This window comes from Morone saxatilis, unplaced genomic scaffold, assembly GCF_004916995.1.
Source record: "Morone saxatilis isolate NCDOM2014 unplaced genomic scaffold, NCSU_SB_2.0 Contig18, whole genome shotgun sequence".
NCBI classification, from domain to species: Eukaryota; Metazoa; Chordata; class Actinopteri; family Moronidae; genus Morone; species Morone saxatilis.
In genome coordinates this window covers 25,443,867-25,450,329 of record NW_023339740.1, presented here as the reverse complement: position 1 = coordinate 25,450,329, position 6,463 = coordinate 25,443,867, and the positions used below count along the sequence as shown (strand labels likewise).

Genomic DNA, 6,463 nt, shown 5'->3' with positions numbered 1-6,463 from the left:
TGTGTGTGTGTGTGTCTCATTTTGTTAATGAATTATGTAAGAAAAAAAACCACCTCCTTTCACAATCAGCCTTGGTTAATTGGATGGAACAATATTAGGTTTCACACACACACACACACACACACACTATATTACCACAGTAGTCCTCTCATAATAAGATACACTGTCCAATAACACTTATTAGACAATAATAGCTCATGTGCACTCACCAACACACACAGTGCCAATTATGCATTTTTAATAAACATATTACAGCATCGCAGCATCGGACAGACTGACACAGAAGTTAATGTCTTCAGATGGTACTGATTGAGATGTGTATTGAACTGGTGCACAAAAAACACTTAAGATTGCAGTGTTTTTACATTCAGCCGATGAAAAATGATTGTTTTAACAAATGATGACATTGCCGGGCCTTTTTTAACGTTTAGCTTTACTTTTATTTACAGAAGTGCACTCACAGCATATTGATGCCACCTACTGTGACATAAAAGCTCCAAATTATAATATAAATGCCATACTACTATAGACCAGATTTTCCTCAATTGGCAACACATATGACTTTTCATTTGTTTGACCTGTTTAATTACAATATAAGATGTGAAAGATACTGAAAGGGCTGCTGGCTGATTGGTAGGTTGCTAGTTAAACTTTCACTGGTTGTTTAGGTGTGTAAGATTGTTCTGGAATCAGTAGATCGACAGATTTCTTTGACGAATGTTGGAAGCAGCAATAAAATGTTTTACAGGATAACAGGAAAAAAAATTTTTTTCAAACTACGGATGTGGATGGATGACAAACATCAAGTAATTAAATTATCTGACCAACTTTTAGAAAATGTTCTCAGATTTGGAAGGAAACCTTAATGTTGACACAGAGAGAGAAAGAAGGAAATGAGCTGCATCACTTCCACAGTGGGTCCTCTGTCATCTTAACATACTCTCTCTTTCACACTCGCACACGCAGAGCCGACCCGATTATAATGGTTTCTTTGTGGCAGTTTGTTTGTGGACACGACACTTCCTGTTAAACTGACCTCTCTGTCTCACACACACACACACACACACACACACACACACACACACAGTGTATTGTTTACATGTTTTACTGGATTTCAAATTATTTGAGAAACTCCAAGAAACTTAATTTCCTGGTAAATTCATTTCAGTGTCTGTAAGGAGAAACCTACAGACTTTAAAAACATCCTACTCTGCTGTTCTGAAAGCAAATTTCATTTTTGATTTGTTTTTTTAACATGGAATGAATTATGTGTATAATGTAAACAGTGTTTGTCAGTGGATTTATACTATATATGTTTTCTTGTGTAAAAGGTTGTTGTTGAAAAAGCAATCTTGTCCTGGATGTCTGGTATATAACCCTTTCCACCTAATTACTTGATTATGCTTGAAGTTTTTTGATACTGTGGTATGAGACTTAATTAAAAGAAAATTATTGGCAGTTATTTTGATCATCAATTAAAAATGCCAAATATTGTATGCTTCCAGCAACACAAATATCACAACTTGCTACTTTTCTCTGTTTTATATCATTGTTACCTGAATGCATTTTGGTTTTGGATTGCTGATTGGACAAAACAAGAATCTTAAAAACACCCATGGGCTCTGTATTTATTAAAATGCCTGTTAGATTGATCAATAATGAAAACAGAAATCTGTATGTGTACATTTTGATTATCATACTGGGTCAAGCATAAAGTGACACTGGATTTTATCTGCATCACTCAGCTCCATTCTGTGCAGGAACAAAGTGACACAGCAGAGTCTGAACTGTGTGAGTTCACACTGACTCATTTCGTGTCATTTGAATATCTAAATCCGAGAGCTGCACAGGGAGGAAACACGCACGCACGCACATGCGCTCGCACAAACACGCACAGGCTGCAACGCTGAGTCACTGCTGAGTTACGTAAAGTAAAAAAAAGTCATAGTGAAAGATCAGGTATGTGTGTTCACCCAACAGCTCCAACAGGAAGTGATGTCGAAGTGAAACCTGGAGTGGCGCTGACTGTACATACTTGATACTCGTTTGAAGCACTCACTCCTTCCATCCCTCCTTCTTCCTTTATGTCCTTAAGCAGCAGCAGCTCTCCTCCTTTTTCTCTCCATCCATTTGTTCCTCAGCCTCTATACATCCTCTCTTCCCTCTCTCACTCCTAGGTTTCTTATTCACCTTTTCCCTCCTCGTCCTCTATCTGTCCTTCTGCCTCTCGCTCTCTCTCTCTCTCGATCCCTTTCTCATCCCCTCATCTATTCCTCCTCTATTCGTCCGACTGCTCAGAAACAAAACATTATTATCGGCCACACATAACACGGGAACATGAGCAGAAACGTGGCAGGGGACGGGTACACACACACACACACACACACACACACATATCTGCAGGAGGTCACTTCCTCCTCAGCTTTGACCTTTAGTGTGAAGATGACCTTCAGACGAAGCTTCTGACTGGTTCTCATCCTCCTGAGCTTTCAGTTCACATCAGCAGATTTCATCTGAAACACACACACACAGTGACGTAAACCTTATTTATAGTATAGTCTAATATCACAGATCAATCTGTCCTCAGAGCTTCGAATCAGAAAATCACAGGATGGACTGAGTGGTCCCGTCTTCCTGGTCCCGTCTTCCTGGTCTCCTCCCTAACCCTCCTGGTCTCCTCCTTAACCCTCCTGGTCTCTTCCCCAACCCTCCTGCTCCCGTCCTCCTGGTCTCCTCCCTAACCCTCCTGGTCTCTTCCCTAACCCTCCAGGTCCTGTCCTCCTGGTCCCATCCTCCTGGTCCCGTCCTCTTGGTAAAGAAATAAGTTGGCAGGGAGGCTGTAGGTGAGCTCACCAGAGGAGGAGGAAGTATTAATATAAAAGTACTAATACCAATCCCACTGTGGAAATATTGCAGTACAAATATTCTGAACCTCACTGAGGTAAAAGTATTATAGGAACATTTACTGAAAGAAGTCAGTGTGCAGTCAAACGTCCCTGTCAGTGTTTTATTATTATATATACAGTATAGTGTTTATGGAATAATATTACTGCTGCATTAGGTCGAGGTCATTTTCTATGCACTATATATAACATCGGTAGTTTTGCCCCTTGGTGTCCCAATAAATCTGTATTTTCTTATTTACATAAAAATGACTAAATTCCAGGCCTGATGTACGTTATACTAAATAATATATAAATATCATATAATACAACATAAATTATGTGTTAACAGAAACAGATGAATAAGAACCACAGTTGTTGAAGAGACTACAGCAGCATTAATAATACTGATGTTTCATGTGACCCCCCCCCACACACACACACACACATACACACAGGAGGAGCCTCCCTTGCCCACACACACACTTATACAAAAATAAAAATAAAAACTTTTATTCATTTTACCATTTTTCACTGGGGCGATTAAATATTTATAAGCATTTTCTCATAATTGGCAATGTTTATGCGGTCCGAGAAAAAATGTGTTGTCATGTTTTACGTGACTTTTCTGGCATATACTTGTGAGTGCTGGCAGGTTTTTCACAGTGGTCAAACAGCAGTCGCTCTCAAGAAGGAAATCTTAGCTCTGTTGACTCGTTTATTGCTTACAACACATTCAGGGATTATTTTAGACAAGAGTGTGTCAAAAACAGTTGAGCAGGGTCCGTCTCCTGTTCGGCGACAATGCAATTAAAGCCTGTTGCCAGTATCTCGACATTATTATGTCCACTCTCTACTGTCGCAAGATAACTCCTCTCTCCACCATTTACTCAGGGCCTTAAAGAATCTGTGACATTCAACACTCTGTCTCCAACCTCAATCCTAAAGAACCTTACAAACCTTTTTGCTTTGTAAATGTTTCAGTCAACATGTTTTAATGGAACACAAGCTTACAATGTTTTTCCTGGATGAAATTTAAACGCGCTTTGTTTAATGCCGCAATGGTTTTGGAATGAATTTTCATGTGACTATGGTAAAATGTTAGGCATCACCTACCTTTGACATTGCCAGTGTGTTCACACGATATTACACAGATTGGGCTGGGTCAAATCTACATTTCACCTTCTCTTTGATGGTATGTACTTGATAACTCTGACAGATAATTTTTTAGATTTTTCAGAGTTGTGAATGAACGGCTTAAATCAGACAAAAAAAATGTGGAGAATAAGGAGGCTCCTCCCACACTATTTGTTCATCTTGTCAGGTTACATTTTTCTTGAGTCATCTGCAGTCGACTCTGGGTTCATATAGCTGTCTGACAACGCAAGAGGACAGCTCCAGTTTTTAGCCTGGTCAAATACACAACACCAACCACAACCGACACCAACACAACACACACCCACTGCTCTTAGTCACACGTTGTAATTCACGTGTTGCTACTAATATTTACCGATAGCGGGCTCTGCAGTGTCTGTGATCTTTTTGAATTCAGTCTCAATGGAAATGTGTATAGTTCAGTCTAGTGAAAATTATCTAGAGCAGTAATAAGATTTATTGGCTAACAATGGGATAGATACTTTGAATGAAGATGCTTCGAGCAGTGTTCCGTGCATGCATAGATATGTGGTTAATGACCAATGGGATTAGTCATTTTGTTTTTGAACGTTGGGTTGCGTATTGCGTTGTAATTTTGAGTGGTTTTAGTGTTACTGGGCAGGGAAACAGGCTGACAGCCTTTGCAAGTACTATCTTGGAGCAAGAATGAAAAATAAATGAAATAAATTATACGAATATGTCGCGTAACTGTTCCGATAAATACAGTTTACCAAAAACTGTAGTGAGCATATTACCAAACCATCATCAAATTTCCTGTTCACTATATAGATTACTATCCACCTAAAGTATAGGATTTAAATACAAATCGAAAAATGTTGCATAAGATTCAGAGGAACCAAATATCACAGACTCAGTCTACACAACTAGTAAGTTTACTTAAATTGTCGTGTGGAAACGACTGTACTCAATTATACCATCAGCAACCAATTGAAACCCCTGCCGAGGCATGTTTGATGTCCTCCTTTTGAATTTAAAAGGGCAAATTCAGATGTTGTTTGCATCCCTCAAATCCTGAAGCGCATTAAGAGCGATCAGATTTCCATTTATTCCAGCTACCTACAACTCATAACTGTGAGGTTGTTGATTTAGTCTCTGAGCGTCAAGCCCTAGTCACAGTGCGCGATAAATCAAGAAATCTAAAAGTATGCAGAGGTTTTCTCCATCCAGAGTATTGTACCATATAAAATATAGTCAATCATTTAGTAAATAAATAAGATAAATTAAATAAAAGATCCTTTAAAGAAAACGAAACTATAATTCGTATTAATTTGAGATATAAACCCATGAACACAAAAGAAGAATGTATATACTCCAATGAGATTAAATCACAGATAAATGCTTTCCTACCCAACAGACTGGAATTTAACACACAACCCACGACCTCCGATCTCAAAATTGAAATGACGCATATCTAGAAAATCAAATCATTTGCCGGTACTATAGGGATAAAAAATGTTCATTGGGTGCAGGTACCAAGTGTTTTTAAACGAAAAAATGTATAACCCTGAGCTCAGAGTGACACCCCAGGGAAGGGACACGGATAAAAATAAGCAATAAAAAAACCCACATGAGACCACTTATCGGTAATATAATACCTACCATAAAACATAAGACCATTTCTGTCGCTTCCCTAAATGCTCCCATGGAGAAACAATGATGGAAAGCGAATGATGTTCTGGATAGATACGCCTCAATGTAGTGTAGTGTGTGGTGTTGTGTGATGTAGTAACTGATCGCAATGAAATGTAACTAACTGGCTTGAATCGGGCTACAGCGATATTGTAAGCTTCAACTCAGATCAATCAATAAGTTTGTTTACAACAATAAGTATCTACTTATGGCTGGTCCATAAAAAAGAATCACTCCCACACTGGTGTAATCAGCTTTTATTGCACTGCACGTTTGTATATGTTTGAATGGCAACTTCCACACACTACAGTTTAGTTCACAAATAATAAATTAGCGGTGTGGAAAAACAAGTACAGTCCCCTTTCTCGATCGTAACCTAGGAAGGGTGAAAGGTAGTGAACAAATATTTGAAAGTATATATTGAATCCTATAGACAAGAAGAAATCCTGCCAGATTTGCCTTAATACACGCTAAAAGAGACTTGGACGCGCACAAAAGTGCGTGTGATGCAGAAATAAAGTGAAACACATCACGGACCGATGAGGCAGCATAACCCAGTGGGGCAGGGTAGAGAGCCTGCAGTGGTAATGTAGTAGACTATATTGTGTAAGAGTAAGTGACAGAAAAGAGGAGAAGGAAAAAAAATATTAATGTAAAAAAGCAAACGCAGAGAGTCCTGAGGTTCTGGCAAGAATAATTGGAGCCGGCAAAGCCAATACTACAGTCTCCAGATTTTAGAAAAAACAAAATGTTGGTATAATGGGAGAAAAAATGAG

General features: G+C 38.7%; 1 protein-coding gene across 2 annotated transcripts in view; it reads right to left on the bottom strand.

Annotated features, from left to right (window-relative positions):
* The window catches only part of mtss1 (MTSS I-BAR domain containing 1), a 50,997-nt gene that overhangs the window by 20,276 nt on the left and 24,258 nt on the right, over positions 1-6,463 (bottom strand). The gene's annotated exons all lie outside the window — the stretch shown is intronic.